This window comes from Castor canadensis, chromosome 12, assembly GCF_047511655.1.
Source record: "Castor canadensis chromosome 12, mCasCan1.hap1v2, whole genome shotgun sequence".
NCBI lineage: Eukaryota > Metazoa > Chordata > Mammalia > Rodentia > Castoridae > Castor > Castor canadensis.
The window spans coordinates 13,313,427-13,328,193 of record NC_133397.1 but is presented as its reverse complement, the minus strand read 5'-3'; the positions used below and the strand labels follow the sequence as shown (position 1 = coordinate 13,328,193).

At 44.2% G+C, this 14,767-nt stretch overlaps 1 long non-coding RNA gene across 1 annotated transcript; it reads right to left on the bottom strand.

The window, feature by feature from the left end:
• Nucleotides 1–225: 225 nt before the first annotated feature.
• LOC141415009 (uncharacterized) lies at nucleotides 226–3,164 on the bottom strand. The gene is made up of 3 exons (XR_012440028.1): nucleotides 3,041–3,164; nucleotides 1,988–2,174; nucleotides 226–474 (listed from the first exon to the last, which is right to left on the bottom strand). It is a non-coding gene; the product is annotated as an uncharacterized lncRNA (long non-coding RNA).
• Nucleotides 3,165–14,767: the final 11,603 nt, after the last annotated feature.

The window sequence follows — 14,767 nt, the reverse complement described above, 5'->3', positions numbered from 1 at the left end:
AGAACAGTTCTTGGCAAACTCCCCAGAAATAACCACAGTGTCCTCTTTGCCTGTAGATTCATGGTATCCAACACACTGCCCTGAAAACAAGAGCTGATGTGTCTGTGTCTCTTGGGAGCAAAGACTCATCCATCTCTGGTTATGGTGCCGGTGCCATGTCTAACACATGAAACGCATTCTGGAAGCAACAAATGAATAACTGGAAGAAGAGAAGAATCAGCTTCTTCAAAAGGAGATATGATTTATTTAAGTACCAAAAAAATTCACTATACAGTGTTAAAACATAATCTCTGAAGGGGACATTAGCTCTAGTTTTTCCTTTCAAGCAAAAATACTATTTTCAACAGCTCATGAAAAAATAGTTGTTCCACACCCCCCGGGCACTCCTAGTGACAGTGAGCTGAAGAAATTGTCCACCAATTCTAAACTTCTGTACATGCCCTGCCTTCTTCATCACTCAGGGCCTCTGAGATTCTGGAAGATAAAATTGAAATTACAACAACAGTAATGATTGATTGCAATGTTTATTACAGAGCAAATTCTAACTGAGCATCGATGTGCCAGCCATTGTTCTTGGTGATTAACTTATTTAATCCTCATTTGATCCTCCAATCCACCCTATGAGGTGATAAGATTATTCTCCTCATTTTATAGACAAGATATTTGAGACCCAGGCAGATAAACTACTTCGCCCAAGGTCACACAGCTAGTGAATGGCAGTGCCAGAAGCAAATCCAAACAACCTGGCTAAACAGCCATGACCTGCTTTGCTGCCTTTTGGGAATGCATGGATGGTGTAGATTGATATATCGTGTGCCAGGTACTATATCACTGCTTTTTCATATACTGGCTTACCACTGTACACAATCCTGTGACACAAACGAGTGAATGTCCCTGTTTTACAAAAGACAAAATACATGCCACACCCCCAGATGATACATGCCATAGGTACCCTAACTTGGGCCACACCAAAGATACTGCCTTAATCAAGGAGTCTGCAACTCAGAATGCTTATTCCTGTTTTTGTCAGAATGCAATTTCTAAGAATTCATTTTGAACCTGAGAATAGGTACATAGACGTCCAAGAAACCACTTATCCCCTCCCAGCCTCAGTTTCCTCATCTATAAAATGACTAGAACTCAGATCTCTTACGGACACAGGTCCTATTTTTATCCTAGGTCTGTGGAAGAGGAGAAAGGGGAAAAGAAGGTGCAGGTCACGGTTCTGAGAGGACACTCAGCAACAGAACCCTTGTAAATTGTAGAAACGGACAGAAGGAGGAGACCCTAAAAATGCAATGAAAGCAAAACCAGGAGAAAGCTAACAGAGTCTCTGGGGGTGGCCAAGAGTCTGCTCTCTACCTCAGTGGCTAAAAAATCCTTACAACCTCTTCCTTCCCGAATATTCTAAGAGCCCACCGGCTGGCTGAATCTCTAGGCAAATGGTGCCTTTAGCCTCACAGATGAGAGGCCACAATGTTCCCTCCTACCCCTACCATGTGCTCCTGCTGTACATTCTCCTCTGCCAGCTGCTCTCAGAGCGGTCCAGGAGAATCCCAGGTGGTGACAAGGAAGCACGTCCCTTAGTCTGGCAGCTCTGAGCCATCACTGAGGTTTGAAACTCCACCTGGAGTGCAGGTAGTATCAGATGCTCCCGGGATAGCCACCTCACAGAGGAACCCGCCTTCATGAGTGTGCTGTGGTTTGAGTGACTGCCACAACTCCAATGGGCACTTCAGTCATTTGATAACACACTGCCTGAGCAGCTCCTGTGCACAGCAGGGTGACAGAGCTGGGGGTCCCCTCAGTTTAGGGTAAAGGTGAAACAGAAGACTGATTTCCCTCTATAACCTGTTGGTAACATTAAGGAAACGTGTCCTCTCTCCCAACAGGGAGCAAGGAGGACCTGAGCTACCAAGTCCCTCCTCACTTTCTTCCTGGTGCCTCCCTAGGGAAGGAAGAAGGGGCCCACATGTTCCAGACCTACCTGACCAACTGGAGTGACCTGTCCACACCAATCCAAGGTCAAGGCCTGCTGTCACACCCCAAACTGGAGCTTCACTTCTGTCTGTCCCACAAACGGTCTTGACAGGATGAGGCAGCAAACGTGAGAAAACATCTCGGCTCAGTGGCCCACACAGAGGGTCCTGGGGTGGGCTGTGTTGAGATATAAGCTTGGAGGAAGGATGGTCAGGCGTTAGGAAGCCAGACCACAGCCTTTGAGCCAGACCCCACTCACAAGCCAGCTTTATCAGCAATAAGGCACAGATCTGACTCTCCAACTGCTGACCTCTGCGGCTGCTGCTCTGTTGCCCTGTGAGTCCAGCCATTGCTCTGTTTGAATGTCAAGAAAAACAGCGGGCAGGGCACCAGTGACACATCTATAACCCTAGCTACCCAGGAGGCAGAGATCAGGAGGATCTCAGCTCAAAGCCAGCCCTGAGCAAATAGTTTGCGAGATCTTATCTTGAAAATGCCCATCACACAAAAAAAAAAAAGGGGGGGGGGAGCTGGTGGATTGGTTCAAGGGGTAAGAGTGCCTACCTAGCAAGCATAAGGCCCTGAGTTCAAACCCCTGTGCCACCAAAATAAGAAAGAAACAGAGAGCCTAAGCATATCTGTCATCTCTCAGGGTCTCTCTGCTGTTCTACAAAGCAAGGGTGAGAATTCCTAGCTAAACAAAATAATGTGTAAATTATAATGGGAAAACTATTGCCCACCATTGAAGGGAATCAGGCCTGTGAGCCCTGGGCCTGGCCTTCCACGGCCCTCCCACATGGTGAGCCCTGGGGGACAAGCTAGTGTGTATCACCAGCAGCCCAGACATTGCTTGGCACACAGTGCGTGCTTGCTATGTGCTTGTGAGGAAAAGGAGGGGAGGACTCACTCCATCTACAAACTAGGCCTACAGACATCAGAACCCAGCAAGTGCAAATCCAAGTGAATATCCAAGGCTGGGAGGAAAGACACCAAGTTCTCCCAGGGGCAGGAGGTGGGGTGGGGGGTTCCTAGAGGATGGCTTCAGGGCCCACGAGCTCACCTCCAAGATGGGATTATACAGCTCAGGCAGGGCAGGAAATAGAGCCAGAAGAAGAAGGGGGATGTGAGGGCCTCCAGTCCTCAGCATCTGTGACTGTTTGTTGTCTCCTCCCTCATACGTTGGCAGGCAGAGATAAATGAATGGCAGTCAACAATGAAACTTCAACTTTCTAATGAACTTGGTGGAGTGCGCCTTCTATTTTTAGCTGGCCCCATTTCTCGGCCCTATCACGTGACTCCTATTGTCTTGGCTGAGAATTATGAGAGGCAGAGGGGGAGAGAGAAATGGGGCCATACTTTCTAGCTCAGTGAGGTGGTGAACTCCTCATCAAATGTACATTTCCTCTTTCTTTGAAAATTTGCTAAGTAACCTTAGAGAAAAACGCCTTTCTACTACCTCATGATTCTGTTTAAAGAAACTAAAGAGCTAGAAAATTATTGAGGTTACACATAAAGTTCTGAGCTAAACCAGAAGTTGCTTTAGAAAATATTATCAGTGTTTTCTGCTCGTTTAAAGAGTTTAAGGAACTGTTTTGGTCTGGAGGTGGGGTGAATTTACCTTAATTTTTTTATAATTCCTACACAATTTTCCCTTACATTGGGCAGTGCTACGGGGCAGTAAAAGATTATTGACTTAAACTTGAAATGAAGTTATTTTCTGCTCTTTTTTACCAGAGCAAGTTTCTCAACACATTACACACGTATGGTTTCAGTTCCCCTTATATGATGTCCCCCAATCTCCAGGTCTCCAGGTACAAAATGTCCCAGGACAATTGTCAATTGTCTTAAAGGCAACATGTCACTCATCCCTGACAGAAAGGAAGCCAAAGTAGTTCTTTCAAATTCAACAAACTTAAACACCACCCAGGTTTTTAAATCCCAGTACTGCCAAAAAAAGAAAAAGAAAAAAAAACACCACCCAGGACTCAAGAGTTATTCCAAAAATGTGAAATCGCAGCTGGGTGATCCCATCACTCAGGGGGCTGAGGCAGAAAGAGCAAGAGTTAGAGGCCAGCGAAGTTCTGTTGAGAGCTCCAGTCTTGCCTGGGTTAAACAGGGAGGCCCTGTGTCGAAAAACCAAAAAAACAAACAAAAGAATGCAGTAATAATAGTTTTATTTCTTATAATATATTAAGTTTATGATTTCAAATAACTACTAATTTTTTAGGAGATAAATGCTTACTAAGTCTTTGTATATAATTACTTACTAAGTAAGACTGTTAGGTGTTTCTTTTGGCCTAGGGACACAGTGAACCAAAAAAAGTTGGTGAGACCTCTATGGTTTAAGCCTACAACTCTATCAGGTAGCCTTTCGGTCTCCTATTATATTGGAAGACAACGGTAACAATTATAATATTGTAAGGGGGTTTTTTTTATAATAATAAAAAAAAAAAGCTACAACTAAACTTCTGGCCCAGTGTGTTTTTCTCGAACTTTGCCTTTCCTTCATGAAAAAGTTGAGTTTAGGCTGTAGAGAAAGACCAGTGATATGATAGAGCACTTCCCTAGCACGTACAAGGTCCTGGCTTTGACCCCCAGCACCGCAAAAAGAAAAAAAGGGAAAAGAAGAGGTCAAAATTAATTTTCCTTTCCTTTGAACATGAGCCAAGAATAGTGATTCACTTGTAATGAAAGCCACCTACCACAATGTCCAGAAGCCATCTCGCATGACTTTCAGGCTAAGTGGAAAAGGCAATGCAGTGACAGCCTGCTTCTCTCTGGGGATGAGTACCCTGAGACCCAGCCACCACACTGTGATGGAACCCAGACTTCCAACATGGAGTCCACACAAGGAGTCCAAGTGGAAAGGAACTGAAACCCCCAGCCAGCAGCCGGCATCAATCACCAGGCCTGTGACAAAGCAAGACTTCCAATGATTGCAGCCCCCAACTTTTGAGTCTTGCTGCTAAATTCTCACATGATAAAGCAGAAACAAGCCATCCTCCAGGCACCCTGAGCCAGAACTGGGGACAGTGGGGACAGAGGAAAAACCATGACCAGGAATGATCTGGATTTGAGTCCTGTGTCTGCCATATATTTGCTTTGTTACCTTTAACGAACCACTTAATTTTTCCAAACCTCAGTTTTCCCATCTGCCCTGTTCAGTTGAGATGAGGTGGAGCTCAGAGACTAGAACTCAGCACAGGCCTGAGACATAGCAGATGCTGAATACAGCATCACATGTAAATGACGTCATTGATGGTGCATCCAATCTCTGGACAGATCTACTGGTTAGAAATGCTTTCTTCTGTGTGGATGGGCTGAATTCTGTCTGGAATGCCCAGCTGGAACTGTCCTTCCCCAGAAAGGACAGCCAGAAGGAAGACAGCTTCGCCAACTCCAGCAGCCTTGAACCCTACTCCATCCCACCTCTGCCCCTCTGTGGTCCCTCTCCCACTCCCCACGAGAGCGTTAGCATTTGGAGACGCAGCCAGCCGGTTCACTGCTGGCACCCTGAAAGCTTTGCCAGTGCATTTGGCTGTTTCCGCCAAGGCAGCCTTCAGATAAGATGCTGTCACTCACAGCACTTGGATAGGTACCACTTTAAAGTCCACCACTTCTCTCCCATGTCCGGCCTCACGCTGCACAAACAGAAGGGAAAGGGAAAGGTCTAATGATTCCACAGAGATTTAACTACTGTATTGACAAAACTCCACGTTAAATTCCCAGAAAGCATTCAAGCCCTGAGGTGGGGGCAGGGGTGGAGGGAGGCAGAGAGGGCAGGAGGGAGGGCTGGCTGCGTAACTGGGTGAGAGTCATCACTGCTTTTCAGCTAAAGTCTGACCTAGTTTAATGAAATCAGGTCATCTGTGAGCTCTTCATTACCCTCAGACTAAACAGGACCCAACAGAGCAGCCAGTGTCCCTGCATTTTCTGAGTCCTGCTCATTCGAATTATGACATTTGGATGTTGGGTCTTAATGCGTGTTGACTTAGTGGCCTGGCCACTCCAAAGGTAGTAAACAGCCCGGGTAAGGGCAGGAAAGTAAACAGGAGGACATCTTTTGAAAGCACAGGCACACAAAGGCAGGGTAAACACCCCAGGTCCCCAGCCTGCATCCTCAGGGTAGCCTGCAGACAAAAGGCGCTGGCTTGCTCAGTGCTCTCTGCGCTCTGTGTCTGTGACCACTGCGGCTGATGGATGGATGGAGCTCACCTATTATCCTGCTGCCTTCTCAGACGGAACTTGCTGCTTCAGCAGCTCTTGGGGGCGGGAGCAGGGCAGGAGGGAAATGAAATTGTCAGTTTAGGGATGTTGTGGAGGATTCAAGGGCGAATTGCTCTCCAGAAGCAATTGTAGAGGATGGGGACAGCTACTCCTCTTGAGATTGTCTCCTCTGGGCTGGTGATGGCTTTATTTGACCTGGTGCCCGTTGTGCATTGTCCTGAATTGTTCCATTGGCCCACGAGGCTGGAAATGACCTCCTCCCTGTGCTCATCAACTGAATTCATATTTGCAGAAGCAGATGATATGTGTAAGTGCCCAGCTCCTATCAGAAGTGCCACGAACTGTCAACCCCAGAAAGGGCAGAGCACCCTATTAGAAAGGAACACAATAGAAGTGCTTCAGGGCAGAGATGGCCCAAGACTGGGTGTTTGAGGTGTGAGGGGCTATTGATGGCATTTTGTACCGAAGATAAAATTACCAACAGGCACAAGTGGGTGTGAGCTGAGAATCAGGACAGGCAAGGAGCCCTTATACCCTGCACACCCTGCACACTCTCCCAAGTCAGTCTGCACAGGGGCCAGAGCTCAGGAAGCAATGAGTTTGTTCAGGGCGTGGCTGATGAGAAGTGGCTTCACCCTGTGGAGCAATAGCACAAGGCAGAAAAATCTCCTTCCTTTCTCCCCCTAGACTAGTCCTCAGAAAACCTCACTCTTTGCCAGTGCCCCAATTTAGTGCCCAGTCCCTGATCCAGAGCTATCTCACGACTGCACAAAGGTAGACTGGGAGGAAGAAAATACTGACGGTGGATGATGAGAGCAAGGGACCTGTTATCGTATTAGTCTGTTTTCTGTTGCTCGAAACACAATGCCACAGCCTTGGTAATTTATAAAGAAAAGAGGTTTATCTAGGTTCACAGTCACATCTGGTAATGGTAACCCTAATGCATCACACAGGAAGTGACAGGGAGCATGGATGTGTATATTTGTGTCTGGTCTCTCTTCTTACATAGCCACCAGAATTCAGTCATGGGGACTCTATCCCAATGACCTTATCTAATCCTCAATATTTTCTAAAGACCCCACCTCTGAACGCCATAGTTGGCCTAAATTTCATCCTTTTATAATCTCACAATGGGGATTAATTTCAACACATCAAGCCTTGGGGCACACTGGAGCCACAGCCAACCCACAACAGTTTTCTAAGTTTTAATTTTTCTACCACAGTGAGCACTTTCCGTCACATTACCTCTAAGGGCTTTCCAGGAAGGTGATTCTGATTTTGTTATTTTTAAAGCAGGCCAGCAAAGAATTATTTAATGTAGGAAAACAAAGCAGAGTACAAGGAAAGATGGAGCTGTCAGAAAGTGGGAACAGAGGACTGGGATATGGCTCAAGTGGCAGAGCCTCTTTCTAGAGACCATGAAGCCCTGAGTTCAAACACCAGTCACACACACACACACACACACACACACACACACACACATACACACACGACAAGAAAAGAAGGAAAGAAAAGGGAAAGGAAGGGAGGGGAGGGAGGAGGAGGAGGAGGGGAGGGGAGAGAAAGGGAAAAGTGGGAAAGGGGAAAGAAAGGGAAAGGAGGGGAAAGGGGAAGGAAAGGAAAGAAGGAAGAAAGAGGAGGAGAAGAAGAGGAGAGGAAGAGGGAAGAAGGAAGAAGCCCTGATGCTTTCTCAGCTCCCAGGTCTCTAGCTCTTTTTCAGAGCAGATATGACCCTGAGCAAGTCATCTCCGAGCTTCTGTGGGGTCCTCCAATGACCTTGACTTCCTTAATCCCAGGCTCGGTCTCAGACCTCTCTTTTGATGCTTGGCCTACACCTATTGTTTCCTTTAATGATTAGTAAACATAGCTGAACAGAACAGAAAGCCAATTTTTTCCCAAGGGTGAGGGACTACAAACTGGTTAGTTCTATTGCTCTCCAGAGCTTAGGAAATGATAAGCAGTAGAGTCTGTGCCTGGCCTGACATCCAGACTTTGGACAGAAAGAAGTAGAATCCAGCCAGGCAGGGATTCGGCTTGAACCTGTCTGTACTATTGAATCAGGAACACGACTGGGTTGCATTTGGTAATATGTACTGAGTGGCCATGTGTGCAGTGAGATAATTGGTGTAAGAGGGTTATAAGGATCGACTTGTGTTCAAGCACTTGACATTCCAGAATGGTAATTATCTCGATGTGCATTTTAATTTATAGGAACTCCAGAGAGCTCAGCAGCATGTAAATTGAAACCTAAGTCAGTTCGGGAAAGAACACTGTAACAGAGGACCAGAAAACCGCAATGAGAAAGCACACCTATTGATGTTTGGTCCAGTGGTTCTTTTTTTCTTTGGTCAGTAAAAGTTTACATGAAACCCAAATACATAAAACAGACCCAAGTGGAACTAGTCAGAAAGGAGTGAGGGCCCAGAGCCCCAACTTCCTTTCTCTATTTCATCCTTTGGAAACTCAGGGCTCTGAGATTGAAAACAATGGCCTACTCTATCAATGAAATGACTTGTCAGAGACAGAAATGGCACCAGGTTTTTAGGTCTTAGCTCTGGTTGATGCTCCCCTGCATTCATTTTCCATACCTGCTTTTTAGTGATGCCCCAAGTAATCATCATGGCTTGCTTCCACTCAGAAGCTAATTTAAACAGTGCCCTTTATCAGAATTGAAACCAAGTGTCAGTTATGATAAGATGAAAGGCATAGCGTTGTGACAGAAAGAAGCCAACTGGAGTAAGATGTGCTAGAGTACTTTAGTTGAGTCCTTTTCCTATCTGGGCATTGTTCTCTTCAAGTCAAGTTCAGGGTAGTGGGGTGGGGGGAGCAGGTTAGGAGATGCCAAGGTCAGTAACTTCAAGATTCATTAAAATTTTAAAGCTAAACATTGTAGATTTAGATCCTCAAAGTCATCTCCTGAGGCTGGGAGAGTACACTGCTCAAGTGGTAAAAGCACCTGCCCAGCAAGCATGAGACTTTGAGTTCAAACCTCAATGCTGCCAAAAAAAAAAAAAAAACTCATCTCCTTTGTATTCTTCTGTAAATTTTCCTTTGAATAAACAACACAGCTAAAGTAGGAAATTCAATAGCTAATACAGATAAGGAAACTTTTGGCAAAACTGGGATTTGAACTTAGGGCCTCACACTTATAAGGCAGGCACTCCACCAGCCCTTCTTCATGCCAGGTATTTTTGAGGTAGGGTCTTGCAAACTACTTGCCTAGCTAACTTCCTCCTGACCTCTGCCTCCTGAGTAGAAATAAGGCAGAAAAGATAAAATGTCTGGATCAATCTAGAATATCCATGTGACTAATCTAATTACAGAAAGAGAAAAAGAGGGAAGAAAATTATCAAATCATAGTAATTATCTTTCAAAAAAAAAATTATAGACCAGGTGCTGGTGGCTCATGTCTACATTCTAGCTACTTAGGAGGCAGAGACCAGGAGGATCACAGTTCAAAGCCAGCTGTGGACAACTAGTTCTTGAGACCCTATCTCAAAAATATCCAATACAAGGGCTGGTAAGAGTGGCCCAAGTGATAAACGCCTGACCCAAACATATACTTGATACAGAATTTGTCTCTTTAGGGAATGATATTTTCATAATAAAAATGCAAATACTGGGCTGGGGGTACAGCTCAGTGGTAGAGCGCTTGCCTAGCATGCATGAGGCCCTGGGTTTGATCTCCAGTACCTCAAAAAAAAAAAGAAAAATTTTTAAAGCACATACAGACTATCAGTTTAACTTCACATTGTGGAGTAATTATATCGGGAGGAAAGCTAGAGTAGAAGTGAGGGCCACAGTTGCAAGACGTTTAGACACTCAGGCTTACTAAAGTAACTTGAAGGTTAGATATTCTTTTCTAAAGTGTGATTCTGTACTATTTCCATCAAGAATCAGCAACATGGGGGTCTGGCAGAGTGGGTCAAGTGGTGGTGCACATGATTTGCAAGAATGAAGTCCTGAGTTCAATCCCCAGTCCCACCAAAAAAATTTTTAAAAAAGAATCAGTAACGTGCCAATTCATCAGAGGTGTACCAGCAGCCAATATGGATAATGCCCAGAGTTAATAAATTTAAAATAGCAGCAAAAGCACGGACAGACAGAAATAAATGATACAATAAATAACTTAAAGGGCTGAAGGGGGAAATCTAAGTAAGATATACTGTAAGCACTTTTGTAAATGCCATAATGTACCCCTAGTACAACTATAATATGCTAATAAATAAAAAAAATTAAATTTAGTTTTAAAAGGAGTAGAATTAGGAGCTGGGGAGGGATACAGCAGAGGATTTGTTGTTAAAAAAATATGCATTTTACTTTAATGAAAAACAAGTAAAATACTGTGTGTGTGTACATACATATATATACACTAATATATACATATACATGTATATATACACACACATGCTATCTCTGATTCACTTATGAAGTCAGCAAAGTACAAGAAAATAAATAATAAAATATCTCCCCTTAAATGATTAATTTTCAAAGCCTCCAGGCATCATAAACTGAGCCTGACATTGTCACTATCCTGGTAATGAAGTTTTTCTTTGATGATTCAAAGAAAATGACCCAAAGTCATTTTTCTGAACCACCTACTCTATTCTTTCCTGTCTGTTAGTCTTGCAAGAACTGAGTCTATGTTGGCAATTCTAAAATCCCAAAGAATCTGCTTGCTCATTGATCAAAGCAAAAACAATTCTGGAGGTTCTGCTACCAAAGCTGACAACGTCCACAGCTTTCCTTTTGCTCTTCTGCTGTTGAGGATGCATAGAAGACACTGGCTGTCAGAGAGCCACAGGCTTCCTGTGTCATCCTCAGTGTGTTGAAGTCAAGGAAGCCACCATAGGGAATTCAAAAACTACAAGTCACAGCCAGGCACCAGTGGCTCACGCCTGGAATCCTACTACTCAGGAGGCAGAGATCAGGAGGAATGCAGTTCAAAGCCAGCCTGAGCAAATAGTTCTTGAGACCCTATCTTGAAAAAACCTGTCAAAAAGAAACTACAAGTCATGGTGAAGTATAGCCAAGTTCTCAGAGCTGGACAGTTTTTCTGAACTTGTGTTCCCTCAAAAGCCTGGGCTGGCCAGGCACTGATGGCTCACACCTATAATCCTAGCTATTCAGGAGGCAGAGATCAGGAAGATCAGGGTTCAAACCCAGCCTAGTTTGAGAAACCCTATCTCAAAAAAACCCATTACAAAAAGGTCTGGTGGAATGGCTCAAGGTATAGGCCCTGAGTTCAAATCCCAGTATCACAGGACAAAAAAAAAAAAAGCCTAGACTAATGTCTATAGCTTTGAAAGATTGTACCAGGAATCCCAATAATGAAAAAAAGCATTTTTTTACCTGGAAAGAAAAATACCAGGGCTGGGGGTGTGATTAAACTGGTAGATCACCTGCCTAGCAAGCATGAGGTCCCAATAAAAACAGATTAGATGATCTTAGCCAGGCATGGTGACTGACACCTATAATCCCATCTACTGCTGGGGCATGGCTCAAACTATAGAACACCTGATTAGCGAGCATGAAGCCCTGAGTTCAAACCCCAGTACCACCAAAAAAAGAAATATCTGATATATTAAAAAATCACATTCACAGAAAAATTCCTAATGATATAGGAAAATATTTATGATATAAAGTTAGGTTCAAAATGCAGAAAGAAATTGATGTAATCTATAAATTACACAATTGTGTGTGTATGAAAGTCAGCAGTACCTGTCATAGTTTGAATCTGTTTTATTTGTTTGTTTGTTTTGAAACGGGGTCTCATTATGTAGCCTCCACTGGCTTTGAATTTGAGATCCTTCTGCCTCAGCTTCCTGAGTACTGGAATTACATGCATGAGCCACCATGCTTGGCCTTATAGTCTGGATCTTAAATATCTCCCAAAGGTCCATGTGTTAAAATCTTGGTCCCCATGGTGGCACTATTACAAAGTGGTGGAGTCTTTAGGAGGCAGGGACTTGAAGGAAGTCTTCAGATCATTGGAAGAGTGTCTTCAAAGGGGAAGATGGACCCCAGTTTCTTTCTTCATCTTTTTCTCCCTGGCTTGTGACATAAGCAATTTTGCACAGCTATTTGCCCCTGCCATGACGTCCTGCCTCTCCACAGACCTAAAGCAAGGGGGCCAATGGACAGGGACTGGAACTTCTAAAACTGTGAGCCAAAATAAAACTCTGCTCTTTATAAATTTATTATATCAGATTTTTCTTAATAATGAAGGAAAGCTGGCTACCTCAGTACCTGTCTCTAAATGGTAAGATTGCCAATTTTTAATGAAGTTAATAAAAATCAGTGCCACTTAAATGATTATCTATATTTGTCATTATCTATTATTATAATTATCTATTATCTATTTATTGCTATAAAGAAAGGGGCAGACAATCCAGAATTTAGTACTGGTTTTCCAACCTATAGCTGAATGACACTGAGCAAACTGATTTGCCTCTTTGGCCCCAGTTTCCCAAATGTGACATGCAGAGGTTGAAGGAGAAAAGTGACTTGACCTTTCCCATGGAGTCCTGGACCAGTATGGTAGAGAAGTGAAGCTGGGGTTACACCATCCTATCCTTTCACTTAAACGCACCACTGCGTGATCTGTAAAGTCACTGCTGATTGCATTTAATGTAGTTTTGATATGAACAGTTGTACAATCCAACCTGTTTCCTTCTTGGCTTGGGCTCAGTAAGCTCCAGGCCAAAGGCAGGCCTCACCTAAGATCACTATCTTATTCCAATTACCTGTTGCATATACTCTTTCCCCCCAAATAGGAGATTCAGATCCCTCTTTTGTTTTTCTTCTTTAATGGGTCTGTTTTATTTACTTGAATACTGCACAATGTCTTCAATCCTTTTAAGAAAAGGCAGAGTTCTAATGACAAAGGTTATTTGGGTCAAGGTCAGGACTAGCTCTCCAGCTACCCTCACCCCAGCCCTACTCTGCTCTCCACCCTGAAAACTAGCCAGAAACTATTCAATGAGTGAAAATCTGGATATAACCAGTAGGTAACATATATATTTTTTATCTACCTGGCACCTAAATGTCTTACTACATAAACAAGAAATCTTTATGACATAGACCACCTTACAACAAAGGAAGATGTCTATGTCATTTATTTTCTCATCCAAAGCCAAGGTTTGGAGAACATACGTACAAGATTTGCTCATTGCTTTACTAAGAAAAAAAAGTGAGATCATATAGCTCAGTCTTCCCATCAGGAGGAGACCTTGCTAGAGTTACCAGGCTCGTTCATATCTTAGATTTGAATTCCGATTCTGCTCAATTTCTTTCTGATTGATCTCTAAATAGAGGCAGAACAAACATTTTCTACGGATACTCATCAATGTTCATAGGAGGAAAAAATAATAATAATATTTGCTGGATGTCAACTTAGCAGGAGCAGGAATGGGTCCTGTTCCTTTCTTGTGAAACAGGCTTGTCACCAACCTAGGCTGCAATCCATCCCCTGGCCTTCTAGGGCAGCTCCCCATTGAGCTGTGAAAGCAGGACTAGGATCCTCTGGCCACCCAAGGCTGGAGAGAGTTCCTACATGACATGGAAGTGTGCTACCCAGGTGCCACCACTTTATAGGAAGCTGGCATCCACCACCTACCATCCCCTCCATACTTCCCTCACCGAAGGCACCTGAGACCACGTTGTCTGACCTGATGGGCTTTTCAGGTCTTTTCTTCTATTGTCCTTCCTGCTGCCTTAGCCACACTAAGCATCTCCTTCTTCCTGAAATCTATTTCTTCTCTTTAAGAGGAATTCCTCTCAAAATTCCTACTCCTTTCCACTCAGATTCTCACCTATCAAATGCTACCAGTTCAAACCTGGATTCACCCTCTTTCCCCAAAACTCCTTCATCTTTTGTCCTCTTTCCCTCTGAATGGCACTACCACCCAGCCACACTTTACTGAAAGTCAGGAAGCTGCCTAACCCCGCACACTCTCTCCCACTCCCTCCAGCCACTGCCGGAGGGAGTGGGTATATCTTAAATTCTCCCTTTCTTCTGTCTCCCTTATATCTGCCCTGCTTGCTCAAGCCTAGATCTTTCCTTACCTGAACAAGTGCAAGGGCCTCTCCCTGGTCTCCCTGCCTCCAGTCTCTTCCCTTTCCAGCCCTGCATATTCTGTTTGAGATCCCTAAAGGAAAGGCAGATGGTATTCTCCAGGACTGAGATTCATCCTTTACAAACGAGCTCAGAGATCACTCGGTTCTCTGGTAAGCCTTCCCTGCTTCCTCCTCTGAATTGACTCCCCCTATCTTCCCAAAGTGCCCAGCATGGGTTTGCCCTATCATCATGCATTCTGCACTTCTGTAATGACCTCACTTGTGGCTTCCCTAGTCTCTTAGCTCCTCCGGCACAATCTGGTCTCCCGTCATCTTGTCCCACAGTGTCTGACATGAGTAGTGTTCAAAACATCAGTACAGAGAAAGGGAAGGAGAGATTCTGAGCATCTGAGTTCTTCTTCCAGCTCTGCCATTTATCTGCTGTACGATGGAAGCAAGCCACTTTAATTCTTCAAGTCTCAGTTTACTTTGCATGCAAAAT